This window comes from Neomonachus schauinslandi, chromosome 3 (assembly GCF_002201575.2).
Source record: "Neomonachus schauinslandi chromosome 3, ASM220157v2, whole genome shotgun sequence".
NCBI lineage: Eukaryota > Metazoa > Chordata > Mammalia > Carnivora > Phocidae > Neomonachus > Neomonachus schauinslandi.
This window is the reverse complement of record NC_058405.1, coordinates 54,218,698-54,235,265: the sequence shown is the minus strand read 5'-3', so window position 1 is coordinate 54,235,265 and position 16,568 is coordinate 54,218,698.

Here is a 16,568-nt window from a genome sequence, read left to right as displayed (position 1 = left end):
GGATCAGATAGACCTGAGTTAAAATCTCAATTCAGCCATTTACTAATTGTGTAACTTTGGACAAATCACTTCATCTCTCTGAGTCTCAGTTTACACATCTGTAAAATGGGGATAAACAATTCCTCTCTTGAAAGATGGTTGTGAGGATTAGAAAGAGGATATGAAAAGTTCCTAGAATAGAGCTTGCTCAATAAATGGAAGCTGTTATGTGTATTTATCTCTGCATATCCACAGTACCTGGCCTAGTAAACAGTAATGCATATTGATTTAATTAATGGATGAGTGATAAAAAATTCTAATGCCTTTCCTTCGGAGTGCCAATGAGCTTTCAACCACTTAGGTAAGGACATAGAGTTCCTAGGGCCAAATCTGACCTGGAATATCTAAACTAGCTTCCTTTTGTTTCTCAGTCATTACTCTGTCTCAGAGACTGGTCAATGAAGAGAGACAACAAAGCCAATAAACAAATCTAGGATCTGAAATCAGAGAGAAAAAGTTGCTTTCTGGCCCTGATACTGGCATTCTGAAGGCACTTTGAAAAACAGCTCATCCATCTTAACCTCTAGTTTTCATTTCTGTACACTTCTTCATTAAATAATAATTTCTGCTTTCCCTATTACAGGACAAAAGAAATGTGAATCACACCTGAAAACTGCTTGATTTCTAAAGCTAGACGAGCAATACCATCTGAATCATGAGTAGATAAAATTACAGAAAGGGAGAGGCACAGAATAGGTGTCAGTCCAAAGGAAAGAGAAGTCCCACCACCATAAAACAATTAAATTATATCTAGAGATGTCCAAATAAATTGGTAAATAACAGCAATAAGGTTTCCTCACAGGAAAGAAAGGCACTAGCATACCAATCCAATTCTCAAAATAAAAGAAAGAAATTTTTTTTCTAAAAGTCATAATAATAAATTTAGCTGAGTCATACTTATCATAGAGAATATAATGATTCAATCAATGGCCTGAAAGAAATTGAACAGTCTGCCTTAAAACAAAAAGTGTACACAAGTAATTCAATCTCTATGGGAGATAAAAATGGCAGGCTTTTTTTTTTTTTAAAGGATCTAATTTCTAAAAGATGGTAGGGCAAGTTATGTGAGTTGTCTGTAAGATTTAATTTTTAAAACCATAATCCTGCAAATCATGGGGGTTATTAACTATATAATCATTTAATTGGGCAACTGACGATTGAAGCAATGTAGTCTTACCAAAAAAAGAGACTAAAAAAAGGTAGAAATGATTTTGGAAACTTTTGCCATTTTAACCTTTTTTTTTTTTTTTTAATATACAAAGAGCCAGGAAAATTACCTTCGAGCTAGAAGCAACTATGTGAAATTCAGATGGAGACATATCAAATTGGTGTCATGGAAATACCTGAATTGATAAATTCCAGCCCTTACAAGCAGGCTGAGGAAAATCTCAAGCACTGACATGAAGTAATATCCATTACTGGCATAAAGACAGGCTAAAGCATTCCCATCTCAAATTGTTCTAACTCTTTCATTTACTCTTTTCCCAATAATTTATCCCAAGATGAGAGAATGTTTACCTTCTCATCCAAATAAAGAAGGCCAACAAGTTTTTCTATCCACTTATCTTTTTAAAAATAAGACAAAAAAGAAAAATAACAAAAAGAAAATATATTGATTCCTAATGGGTCTAGTTCTTTATACCAGTGGCCTGCTCACATATGTTCATGGACAAGTCATTCTAAAATCTCATGCCATCATCTCACCTCCCTTTTGTGTAAACAAATATTCTCTCCAGGAGATACAAGCAACCCGAGACCTCATTTCTATTTCAAATGTACACAGGTGGGAATAGCTCCTAAAACTCTCCAAAGATATTTGCCCACTGTAAATAAAAAATTCTTTGAGTATCTAGACCTGAATTTAAGATGATGTATATATTTTTTTCTTGTCACTATTCTCCAGATTCTATCAGAGGTCCATTGAAAGTGAAAGGAACAGAGACAATCTATAGGAACAGCAACTTCACAGGTAATACAATGGCACTAAATTCGTATCTATCAATAATTACTCTGAATGTAAATGGACTAAATGCTCCAATCCAAAGACATAGGGTATCAGAATGGATAAAAAAAACAAGACCCATCAATATGCTACTTACAAGACACTCATTTTAGACCCAAAGACAGATGGAAAGTGAGGGGATGGAGAAACATCCATCATGCTAATGGACATCAAAACAAAGCTGGAATAGTCATACTTATATCAGACAAACTAGATTTTAAACCAAACACTGTAATAAGAGATGAAGAAGGGCACTATGTCATAATAAAGGGGTCTGTCTATTCAACAAGATCTAACAATTATAAATATTTATGCCCCTAACTTGGGAGCAGCCAAATATATAAATGGATTAATAACAAACTTAAAGAAACTCATTGATAATAATCCAATAATAGTAGGGTACTTTAACATCTCATTCACAGCAATGGACAGATCATCTAAGCAGAAGATCAACAAGTAAACAATGGCTTTGAATGACACGCTGGACGAGATGGACTTAACAGATATACTCAGAACACTGCATCCTAAAGCAGCAGAACACACATTCTTTACGAGTGCACATGGAACATTCTCCAGAATAGATCAGGCGTCAATAGATCAGGGTCACAAATCAGCCCTCAACCAGTACAAAAAAATTGAGATCATAACCATGCATATTTTCTAACAGATCAAATAGTTGGGAACTCCCTGAAGAACAGGCCAACTCAGCTCCAATACTCAGTCATCAAGAAGTGGAAACAATGTCTGCAGCTTTGACTGGACTTCTGTTTGTATAAGAAGCTCTCAGTACTGAGACAGACTTTCAGTACTAAGCATCATGGAAGGGTTCCCTTTAGTGCTGACAAGCTTTGGAAATGAGAAAGAAGAGGGAAAATTGAAGTAATAAATGTTGGCATCTAATATTACATTAACTATAACTGAAGTGAACCAAAATCCAGACCCTAAATAACCAACATGAAACTCACTGCAAGAAATGAACAGAACACAAACATCCTCCAGTGTAAATGATGGCATAGAAAAATTATTCTGATTCACCAAGCTTCCTTATCCTTTCTAATATTCATAATTATCCTGGTTCTTGCCCAAGCATTAAATGTGTTCATTAGTTTCTGACAGGCCACATAGAATTAAGCCTTAGTGATTGGGTTTATTTTTGTGCCCTTAACATTCCCCAAAAGTGTTGTTTCAAGAGCCAAAAGTCTACCATCCAGGCTAGTAGCCACTAGACTTGTGTGCTATACTGGACTCTTCCAATGACCTGTTACTTTACCCTAGTGAAGTGCTGGTTTCTCTTTTTTTTAACAGGGGAACAATAACATGGTACCTATAATTTGCCTTAACAGGGTAATGGCGAATGTTCTGCAAACATTAGCTCATGGATATTCTTCTGAACAAATATGAAGAGCCATTTCATACTGAAACTGTTACTACACACTATTAAATATTGATATAGAACATTATAGTAATAGCTTCATAGTGGTTAACAGGGCTGAAAGTCATAGTTATACATACCTTTCAGTCCTCAGGATACCTTATTACTGCCCATAATCCTTTTTACTTCTCAGGAATGGAAGCCCCAATGGTCCATTTAGTTTTTCCCTTTATCATCAAAATAGCTTATATTAACAAAAATTCAATCCACTAAAAGACTATGGCCTGTAACTCAGATATTTTTAAAACTGACCAAAATTTTAAATCTCTACTAGCCCAGATTTCTATTAGGCCAGGATAGGTATGCAAATCTGACTTATGATTTAAATATTATAAAGGTTAGTTTGATGAAGAATCTAAGTCAAATAGTAAAAAGGAAAGATTTACAAATCAGCAGAAAGCATATGTAATCCATTCTGCATCCATTATCATGGTGTTCAATTCACTGAGATGTTGGTTTTTTGCTGCCTTAAGGATACAAGGATTCAGCGTCAAGTGAAATATTAGACGGAATCACTTTTGTGTTCATTTTCTGAGGAAGGATATGTGGAATGACAAGATGTTTAGGCTTTTAATCCTCTGCCCTAAAAAGGGGTGGGATTTCAGTTTTGTCTGTTATATAATATTGTACAAATCATTTAATCCTTCTTAGTCTGTTTCTTATGTATAAAATGAAAATAATGACACCAACCCTAGAGCTGTAAATGCTTTTGATGCATTCATCACACGAAATTTTGATTTGCTTATAGGTCAGTCTCTGAGCTTCTTTTTTTTTTAATTTTATTTTATTATGTTAATCACCATATATTGCATCATTAGTTTTTGATGTAGTGGTCCATGATTCATTGTTTGTGCATAACACCCAGTGCTCCATGCAGAACGTGCCCTCTTTAATACCCATCACCAGGCTAACCCATCCCCCACCCCTCTCCCCCTCTAGAACCCTCAGTTTGTTTCTCAGAGTCCATAGTCTCTCATGGTTCGTCTCACCCTCCGATTCCCCCCCTTCATTTTTCCCTTCCTACTATCTTCTTTTTTTTTTTTTTAAGATTTATTTTATTTATTTAAGAGAGAAAGAGCACAGGAGCACATGCGAGTGAGGGGAGGGGCAAAGGGAGAGGATCTCAAGCAGATCTTGCTCTGAGTGGAGCCCAACATAGGGCTCAATCTTATGACCCTGAGATCATGACCTGAACCAAAATCAAGAGTCAGACACTTAACCAACTGAGCCACCCAGGCACCCCAGTCTCTGAGCTTCTTGAGGGCAGGGACTGTCTCATCCATCTCTATTTCTTGAATACCTAACACACACCAACAAATAAAAATCACTCAATAAATATTTGTTAAATGGTACTGAGTCAACTATTTGCACTGCTTTTTTTTTTTTTAAAGATTTTATTTATTTATTTGAGAGAAAGAATGAGAGATAGAGAGCATGAGAGGGGAGAGGGTCAGAGGGAGAAGCAGACCCCCCGCTGAGCAGGGAGCCCGATGTGGGACTCGATCCCGGGACTCCAGGATCATGACCTGAGCCAAAGGCAGTCGCTTAACCAACTGAGCCACCCAGGCGCCCTGCACTGCTTTTGATAACAACATACTAAACATTATTTTTGTAAAGAAGAAAATACCAGTTTTAAATTCAGATGGTAGATTAGATCCCTGTTTATCAGATATTCATCCTCATCCCTCTCCTGAATGAGAAGAGTGTATATTCTCACCCCTTAAATTTAGACTTGGCCATTTGCTTTGCTTTGGCTCACAGGATGTTAGTGGACATGACATGAGCGGAGGTTTGAACTGTACTTGTACAACTGGGCTTGCTCTCGTGAACTCCTGCCTTTCACCGTAAGATAAGTATGCCTTGAGTAGCTACTAGTCCAAGGAGGATGAAAGACACTTGGTATCAAGCCTTGGAGTCTGGGCGTAGTTTGATAATCAGCATTTTTAACAAGTTCTCAGTTGATACTGATACCAATGTAGATTGTGCCTGCAGATTACAGATTAGATAAATGGAAAGAAATTTTTGAAAAAGATTTAACCAGCCTAAAGTATTCATCATTCTACCTGCATCAGTCAGTTTTTTTTTTTAATTTTTTTATTCTTATGTTAATCCCCATACATTACATCATTAGTTTTAGATGCATCAGTCAGTTTTTTAAAGAGAAGGTAATAGAGATATAAGTAGTGGAATTGGTAAGTCAATTAAGTAGCAGTTTGGTTAAGAAATCTCTTACTTTCCACTTCATACAGCTGCTGGAAATTTTCACTGAGGTTATGACTGTAAAGTAGTCAGCAGGGTGCCTGGTCTGTGAAAGCACTCAATAAATGTTATTATTATTATTACTATTCTAGTTTTCTTTTTATTAATTTTTAAAACTCACCCAACACAGCCAAATAATCACCTCTGCATCTTCGTGTAAGTTATTTAATCACTTGGTCACTGAGTTTATTCATCTGTAAAATAAAGTGGTTGGAATAGATGATCTTTATTGTCTTTCTCTAGATCTACAAGTCTCTAGTTTTACATTAACAGGAATTCATCACACCTGTCTTAATTAAGGTTTTGTAGTCACTGAGGGTGCTCCCTCTTTCTGATCACAACTGATGTCCTGAAAATCTTGTTTCTTATTTATCTCATTTGAATTTCTCATCCTGTAGGATATTTTTTTTTTTTTTTTTTTTTGGTAAAAAGTACATTGGACTTTAGGTCAGTTTCCACCCCTATTTATGCCTGAGAACTTAGAACTGACGTATTATAAAGAGAAAAACCCAAACAGGAAAGGTTGTATTTTCTGTTCATAGGGTCATACTTTTCCCATTTGGGTTTTCTCTGAGGCTTTCCTCAAAAAACTAAAGCCCCATTAGCAGACATGCTACAAAAAGAAGCTGCTATTGCTTTAATGATGTGGGTCTAATTACAATAATGTGATGTGAAAGATTACCAGATACTGGAGAGTGTACATCTCAAGTTATTCTAGGATTAGACACTACAAATAATTCACTAAGATAACCATTGACCTCACTGACTGGTCACTGTCTAAAATTCTGTATATCAACATTCTCACTATCAGTATAACTTCACTTATTCACTTAATTTAATGATGAGAAATCAAAACAGAGCAGAAGTGAAATGCACACTTGCCAAAATGATTAATTTACTATTGTCTGTTTGCCTTCTTTGGCAATGCCCTAAGTCTTTGGCTGAAAGTTGTTTTTACTGGAAGAAAAGTGTTCTGCACACACACTGAATCTCACTGCCTCTTGCCTATATGATAACCCCTCTCTCTTGCCATCATCAGCTTCTCTCTGCTGTGTCTTTGTTCTGTGCTCACAAAAATGGTATTTTATTTCTCTCATTTTAGAAAAATCAAAGCTTTTCTTGGTCATAGCTCTCTCTAGGTTCTGCCATTTTCTGCTTCCTTTTGTAGCAATGTGCTGCAAAAGCACTGTGTATATTCACTCTCCATTTCTTCTCTCATTCTCTCTTGAGCAGACTCCTATCAGGGTCCCCACCATTTCAACAAAACTGTTATTTCCTTGTCGCCAATTAACTTCTGATTGCCAAAATCAAAAGTCGATTCTTGGTCTAAGCTGACTGTCCTCCTTTTTGAAATACTCTCTCAATTCGACTTACAGAACACTACACTCTCCTGCTGGCCTGTCCTTCTATCTCAGTGGCTAGTCCTTCTTGATCTTCTTTCCTGAATCCTCCTCAGTTCCTCACCTCTAATGCTGGAATACCCAGGGCTGAGTCCTCAGACATTTCTTCACTAAGTACATTTATCCTCTACATGATCTCAGTCATCTGTCCTATGGATGGATGGCTTTCAGTAACACAGTATGCAGATGATTCCAAAATGTCTCTAGCCCAGGCCTTCCCTGACCATTCTTTCTAAAATAGCACTCCCTCCTGTTATTTTTTTTTTCTGAATTACTTTTAAAATCTATTCTCTTCGCAACTTTCAAATATATAGTATAGTGTTACTAACTATAGTCACTATAATGTACTTTAAATCCTCAGGACTTACTTATTTTATAACAAGAAGTTTGTACCTTTTGACTATCTTCATTCATTTGCCCCCTCCCTCTGGCAATCACTGATCTGCTCTCTGTATCTATGAGCTTGTTTTTTTTTGGGGGGGGGGGTTAGATTCCACATGTAAGTGAGATCATATGGTATTTGTCTTTCTCTATCTGACTTATTTCACTTAGCATAATGCCCTTGAGGCCCATCCATGTCAATGCAAATGGCAGGATTTCCTTCTTTTTATGGCTGAGTAATATTCCATTGTGTGTATCCTCTTTATCCAGTCATACATTGATAGACATTTAGGTTGTTTCCGTATCTTGGCTATCATAAATAATGCTGCAAGGAACATAGGGGTAGATTTATCCTTTCAAATTAATATTTTTGTTTTCTTCAGATAAATACCAGAAGTAGAATTGCTGGGTCAGATGGTGGCTCTATGCCCACTTCTCAGCCCATCATAAAGCCCACTTTCACATGATGGAAGCAGTTTGGCTGAGATTGTCCTTAGGGCCCCATGGTCACTGGGCATCTCACTTGTGGCTTCAGTCACTCAGTTTTGGTGGCTCTATTTATAATTTTTTGAAGAACCTCTCTACTGTTCTCCACAGTGGCTACACCAATTTACATTCCCACCAACAGTGCACAAGACTCCTTTTTCCCACATCCTTGCCAACACTTGTTATCTCTTGTCTTTTTGATAATAGCCATTCTAACAAGCATGAGGTGATGTCTCATTGTGGTTTTGATTTGCATTTCCTTCATGTTAGTGATTTTGATTAATGATGTCATTTTCTATTCTCTTTCCCTGCTTTGTTCCTTCACAGCACTTACTTTTTAGCAGCAACTTTATATTATATATCTATTCATTTACTTGCTTATCATGTTCCATCTAGACTAGAATGTAAACTCCATGGAGGAAAGGGATTTGGTCTTGTTCCTTGTATCTCTAGCACCCGAACAGCATGTAGTATGGTATATTTTAGGTACTCAGTAAATATTTGTCAGGTGAATAATGACAAAATTAATTCTTTCAAATTCTTCAACACCAATTTCTTTTATGTAACAGTGATAGACAAGCAAGAGCTTTAGCTCTCAGAGTAGGATTATAGCAGGATGCTCGAGCTACATTCAGCATGCCAAGATGAAGGAGGATGAGCTGAGGGGCACAAGTAGGGGACCCTGTTCAGTGGTAGCAATTCTAATTTGTGTCCAAACCAGGGAATGGCAAATCCAGTCCAGCCCAATGCAGATGTTGGTTTTAGGGTGAGGAAACAATGGAATGGGAGGGCCAGAGTGTAGGGACACAGCTTTATAACTATCAGGTGAAGAGTGTACACTACAGGTCTCTAAATAGCAAACAAGGTTATCCAGGGAAACTATCAGATGTTCTGAAGCAAAAGAAAATGTGCTAAGCCCACAGGAGACCTACCACCTTAATGCCTATCTCCTTAATTTCAGTGTAGGATCACGGCTGCCTGCAGATGGCTTCATGCTCAATCCAGTATCAGATGTGGGATGTACTGGAGCAGGTATTGTGGGAAATGCAAAGATAAAACAAAATTTCTACTTTCAAAGTTCCTATAGACTTATGGGAGATGATAAGACACAGCTAATAAAAATAAGAGCATTACATAACATGTAACCTGCTCCTCAGAGAGTCATGGAATCGTAGCAAATTATATCTGCAAAGAGGTTATTTCTGGATTGTGTTTAAATATAGAACTAGTCTCTTGAGTACAAGAAAAAAGAACAATTTACCAGTCACAAATCTCTTCATCTGTAAAATGTAAGCTTTAAACAGAATTCTTCTTTATGTTTCCTTCCAGTTCCAAATTGCTATCATTCTTAATTCACATATATGTATATACATGTACATATTTAGATAGGTAATAAAATATCATTAATTTGGAATTGGCTAATCTGGAATTTATGATCAACCATCAAAGTGAGCCTAGTTGAATTTTAATTTTGCTCTAACAGAGACATCACTGTTCACTAAACAGTGTAAACAAATTATAAAAGGAATGCTCACAAAATTTAAAGAACAAACTGTTTTCAAAGCATTCAGAACTCCTATTTGTGAACAAATAGCTGAAGTAGACATCAGCCACTTGGACTAGTGTTTTGATACACTTCATACAGATCCCTGAGCTAGGGCCCAATGGACAGAAGGGGGTTGACACACCAGTTCCCTGACCCTCACCTCCATTCAGAGCATAGAAGTCAGCTTGATTTGACTGAAGAAGACAGAGGACATCATATCCAGAAGAACCATGGCCTTGCTGCTTATTCCTTGAGCCTCCTACTGTATTTCTTTTTCTGATAGTAAAAAGTGCTATGCAAAGTGTGCACCGAAACGATGTATTTTTTTATTGACAGATTATTATGTAAAATCCATTCATTTGGAAAGATTTATCAAATGTCTACTGTGCAGGAGGCACTAATACATATCCTTGTCACATGATGGATTTTTCAGTGCCACATGTTTATTTGTCCACAGCTCTTGAAAATATGCTAGAAGAATATCTCATTATTACATAATTCTAATGGGAATTTTAATTACATTGCCTCAAAAGGCTGCATGTGGACCTCAGAGGCAAATGGGAATGTTACCAAAAATAGAAACTAAGGTGATTAGAAATAGAAAAGTTAGCAAAACTTTTAGGATGAAGGTCAGAAAAGCAGAAATTCAGAATGAAATGCAAATTGAAAAAAGCCAAGAAGGAAATGGAAAAGGAGATCATGGAAATCATACAACTAGAAACCTTCACTATAACTCAGAAAAATAATAAAGTGAATCATGAAGAAGAGGTGGATATGGGAAAGCAGAAATAGGAGTCATACAACCTATCAGCTGCTCTCTGTGGCTGAGTCAAAAGACAAATCAAGATAGGCCATGGTCCTCAATCTCCCTTGAACACATTGAGGTCATTTCCAACTTGGTGTCTTTCCTAATGCTACTCTCCTCACCCACTGCCTGACTTTTCAGATACTGGTCACTCTTTAGAGCACTGTTTCCAAATCTCCATGTGTTCACCAACCTGCAAGCTCTCAGAACCCCAACCTTTTGGGTTTTTATGGAGGCTTCATTACGTAGCACAATTGATTAAATCATTGGTCATTGACCATCTGTGATTGATTCAACCTCCAGCCCCTAGACGCTCTCCCCTCCCCTGAGGTCAGGGGGTGGGACTGTAAGTTCCAACCCTCTAATCATTTCCTTCTCCTGGCAATCAGCCTCCATCCTTTGGTTACACAGGAGTTTTCCAAAAACCACCTTATTAACATAATAAAAGACATCTTTCTGGTTCTCATCACTTAAAAAATTCCATGGGTGGGTGCCTGGGTGGCTCAGTTGGTTAAGCGACTGCCTTCGGCTCAGGTCATGATCCTGGAGTCCCAGGATCGAGTCCCGCATCGGGCTCCTTGCTCAGCAGGGAGTCTGCTTCTCCCTCTGACCCTCCCCCCTCTCATGCTCTCTCTCTCTATCTCATTCTCTCTCAAATAAATAAATAAAATCTTTAAAAAAAAAAATTCCATGGGTTTTAGGAGCTCTCTGCCAGGAAAGGGGACAAAGATCAAATATATATTTCTTATTATAAATCGCAATATCATATTATCAAATTCTGCTGATTCTTTCAGATCCATTCCTGCCTCTCCTTAAGCACAGTTTTTACCTTGGCTCAGGCCTTAGCATTCCCACCCAGGTTCTATGGTCATTTCCTAACTGGTTGCTTTATATTCGGTCTCACCTTTTTCCAATTTGTGCCATATAGAGCTGGGGATGATCTTTCTAAAATGCAAATCTATTTGTGTCATCCCCCTTCCTAAATCTTGTAATGACTTTTAATGCCTAAAGGATAAAGTCCTAACTTCCTTGCATGTCATTCAAGGACCCTCATAATCTGGTCCCTACCTTTCCTTTTAACATCAACTTTGGCCATTTACCTATACATCATACCTTCTAACCATGCTAAAATTCTCAGACTTTGAAATACCATGCCATTTCATAAATAAAACCATATTTGACTCTGTATCCATTTAAACTATTGAGTTACCTCCAGACCTAACTCAAGGGCCAATTTCTTTCTTTCTTTTTTTTTTTTTTAAAGATTTTATTTATTTATTTGACACAGAGAGAGACAGCGAGAGCAGGAACACAAGCAGGGGGAGTGGGAGAGGGAGAATCAGGCTTCCCGCCGAGCAGGGAGCCCGATGTGGGACTCGATCCCAGGACCCTGGGATCATGACCTGAGCCGAAGGCAGACGCTTAATGACTGAGCCACCCAGGCGCCCGGGCCAATTTCTTTCTTGACCATCCCTGCAAGGCTGATACTTTGGTCATCACTAGGCCTGGTAATTGCCTTCAATCTATTTGTTCATATACCCATTTTACCAACTGGATCTTCTTTACTCTCAGAAGGGTAGAAAGGGACATAGCAGATTCTGGTATGGAAATAGAGTACACAGTTAGTCATCTAGTTTATCAGCATCATCATAATAACCACTCAAATGTTTGTTGAATACTGGTAAGTCAATGATGAGTTTACAAGAAAAGGAATTTCAGGGAAGAGAACAGCAGGAACAAAGGCTCAGAAGTAGCAGTGAACTTGCAGTAGGCTGAGACTACCCCAAGGTGTTGTTTTTCTGACGTTGCTAAATTGCAGGTTTTTATAAAGGGGCTAAAGGTGAGGAAAGGAATCAGTTTGAACAAGCAGTGAGTCAATGAGTAAAACATGAAATGAAAAAGAAAAATAACGCAAAGATTTGTGCCTGGGAGGCTGGCAGATTGGCAGCACCTTAATAGAAAACAAGTCTGATTGCACATTCAAACCAGTTCTCATCATCTGAGTTTGAAAAAAATGTCTAAGAAGGAAAACTGAATGGTTACCTACAAACTACCTATAAATGTCCTTGCCAATCTGAGGGCTTATGCCACCTGGTGGCAGTTTACTCAATTTTAGCTTCAGCTCTTTAAAGTGGTGTCACTATAAATTTGTACCTGAAAACCTTAGCACAGTTCCAGGAACAGAGCAGCTACTTAAACATTTTTTGATGAATAGATATATGAGTTGAATGTATAAATCAATGATTAAACAAGACAAAGCTCTGTGGTGAAAAGAGCTCTGACCTGAGGATCAAGACAGTAAACATACAGCTCCACATTATTACCTGTGGGATGACCCTAAGAAAGTCAACAGATCTCTGGGTCTCAACACTGGTGTCTGTAGACTCTCTAAGTAGATGATCTCTAGTGTTGTGTCCAGCACTAACATTATTGACTTTATATTGGGACTTCAGTATGCTCATCTGGAAAAAAAAATTAGGTAGTCAAAGTTGATGATATGTAAAAATCCCTTAACATTATATTATTTGGTTTTGAATAAGTATATAAGGAAAAAGGGAAAAGTCCATTGTCAATGCAAGAGCCACAGAAATAAGAGATAGGATACTGAGACTATTGGAGCTGAAAAATAGGGGAATTTAGAAAGGGCATGTGTGTGTTTAAGGAGTGAGGTATGAATAACTCTAAAATGGTGAGGGATAAGAAGACCGTGAAGGATCATCTATTTTGCAAATGTGTGTGAACATATTGGGAGGACAGAGAATGTGGTTGAGAGTCAATGGCAGGAAGTATTAACATTATTAAAATCTCTGTAGTCACTTCTGGGTTGGAGCTTGAATATAGATAAAACTGTTTATGATTTGATACAATGGCTATTTTTCAGATAAAAAGTTTCACATCTTAAATTCAGTTACAAGGGAGGTGGTGGGAGAGGAACAGGGGACTAGAAACAGTATACATTCTTGAGTACATATTGCCACCTAGTGGATGAATGTGCATAACACACAAAACATTTATAAAGGGAAAGACAAAGGAAGACATTAAGAGGTTATGACCATGATGCTAGTGTTAAAGCTTTGTTTATGCTCAGTGAAGGCCAGATATCATAGGTGATCCAAACCTGAATCACCACTCTTTTAGAATGCCAGACTAGATTTTAATATACATTTTCAAAGTATTCTGATAAACAGTATCAGAGGCTTTCAGCAATGAGAGAAAAGTATTATGAGTGTTCTTACCTCTGCGTTAGATACTAAAGTCTCATTAATACTAATGAAACTTATGTCCATGAATTTCCAATAAAACATAACTTACAATAAGGCAGAAAGAGGGTTCTCAAGGCAGAGATTAGGGATTCAAATCTTGACTCCCCAGGGTGCTAAGAGCTTTGATATGAAGTCTAGAACCAATTATATTTTTGGTATAATAATCTTGAGTTTCCCTTCATCTGAAAGCAAATAAATATTAGAGTAGGGATATACAGAGACAATGGATGGAAGTTGGGTCATTTATGTATTGAGGTCATGTTTATGGAGGGATTTCCTAGTGGTTCAACTTGGAGGGGCACAACAGTATCCTTCTCATTGGGTTAACTCCGTAAGAATCTTCTGGTATTCTGTAGACAAGTATAAACCTATTTACTAGGTCTTCTCAAAGGAATAATAAAATTCATGCTATTGTTGTTTTTTTAAGATTTTATTTATTTGAGAGAAAGAGAGCATGAGCAGGGGGAGGGGCAGTGGGAGGGGGGAGAGAATCTTCCAGCAGACTCCCCTCTGAGCGAGGAGCCTGATTGGGGGCTTGATCCCAGGACCCCAAGATCATGACCTGAATGGCAGATGCTTAACTGACTGAGCCACCCAGGTGCCCCAAAATTCATTCTATTGTAATGACATTAGAAGTCCAAGGAAAACTAGTCTGGGGCTTTATTTCTTGCTATGTTTAGGTAGTATCCCCATCAAGGGACTTATCCATCCACTTATGAACACATCTAGATAGGGAGCCCAGTAACAAATGCGCTTCTTCTTTGTTGGGTCTGGAATTTCTTTATCTAACCCTTCTTATAAGCTAATAAATTAGCTAATAAACAGCCTATCATTGTTTCATGGATGTTGGCAGAAGACATGAGATGCCTGAGTCAGGGACAAAAGACTTCATTATGCACAATTAGCAAGTAGGATGAACACTACATTTGAGCTAGTTTCCCTAGCTGCCAAAGTCCCATGGGGGCACCAGAGAGGGACCTAGGTATATTCTTGTGTACACAAGTTTATGTCCTACGATAAGAATACTGAATTTTGGGAATTTACCACTTTTATAATATAATAAGTGGTAAGGAAGTATGCCTTTTTCCAATGGGATCAAGCAATGCCTGTCTGGTCCACGTTGGGAAGAGAAGCTTTAAATTTAGATCAGATTGGACTCAATATTCTCAAATTTACTACAAGCTTGAAACAGGAAAATCTAATGATGGGTAAAAAAAAAAAAAAAAAAATGGCTGAAAGCCCGAAGATAGATCTCTATTGCAAACATTCTTTCTTCATACTACATTAATATATCATTATTTAAATAAATTCAACTAAATGAGGATATAGAAGTACCTGGTGACCCGTGGTTCTCAAAGTTGGCTTTGAAATGCACTGATGCCTGGTCCTAACACTCCCACCTGTCATTCTAATTGAATTGGTTTTGGGTGTTATTTATTTAAAGATTTTATTTATTTGAGAGAGAGAGAGAGAGAGCACAAGTGGGGAGAAGGGAGAGGGGCAGAGAGAGAATCCCAAGCAGACTCCATCATGCGACCTCAGAGCCCGACATGGGGCTTGATCCCATGACCCTGAGATCATGATCTGAGCTGAAATCAAGAGTCAGGTGCTTAACCAACAAGCGACCCAGGTACCCCTGGTTTTGGGTGTTTTTTAAAGCTTACCAGGTAATTCTATTCATGTAGCCAAGGTTGAGAACTACCGCTCTAGAGATTCTACCAAAACAAGACTCTAGAGAGTCTACCAAAACAAAACAATTTTACTATTTTACTTTCAAATATCAAGAGAGCTATTGAAAAGTTATTTAATTTTCATGGAAAAGACCTACCTATTTGACCTTCACTCTCTGGATCCCTGTCATAGTGATTTGATTAAATGGTTGTATTCATTTCATTAACAGGATGTAAATAAGTAAGTGCCATGGGATCAGGGACCATGGCTCTTGTGTAATATAAAATAAATATTAAAATATATTATTACAGGAGTGAAAAAAATCAACAGTTTTGCAAAATACATATTGGTCTCTAACATACGGCATTCCCATAGAAGACACATATTTTATTTTATTTTAGATTTTATTTATTTATTTGTCAGAGAGAGAGCACAAGCAGGGGGAGCAGCAGGTAGAGGGAGAAGCAGGCTCCCCACTGAGCAGGGAGCCCAACGTGGGACTCAATCCCAGGACCCCGGGATTGTAACCTGAGCCGAAGGCAGACGCTTAACCAACTGAGCCACCCAGGCATCCTGAAGACACGTATTTTAAGGCAATAATTTAATGTTTTTTTTGTTATACAAACTGGAAACCAGAAATTCCAATGTTTTTAAGAAACATGGCTGAACACATTAAACAGATGTTCTTTCTTTAAATAAACATGGCTGAACACTTTAAAACAGATGTCCTTCAAAAAGACATTAATGTATCACAATTATTTAAATTCAACTAAACATTGAAGATAGAAAACTACTTGGTAAAAAATGACAACACACACACTCCCCCCCCCGAAAATGTTTTATAATCTTTATCTTTGGACTTTGTATTGCATCATTAAAAGATTCCTTCCCTTCTCCCTCCCTTTTTTCCTTCTATAGATATAAGTGATTACAATGTGTTAATCTTTGCTAAATATTAAAAATATCTAGCAAATGAGTAAGACCTGGCCCTTACTCTGATGGAGCTTACATTTACTAGTAGACAAGTAAACAGAACATTTAAAAATGAGTACACTGAGGACTATAAAAAGTGATGCACAGGATGCTAGCGAGGAAAATGACCAAGGAAAATGTTCTGGAAGAGAGACCACTTGTCTGAGCCTTAAAGAATGGTTATGAGTTATTCAAGAAAAATGAGTTTGAGAACTATGCACACAGAGCCAGCAATAGGTACAAAGCCAGAAGGCAAGATAAATCACCACTACGAAAGATAATGGTAAGACCTGCTATGAACCCAATGACATC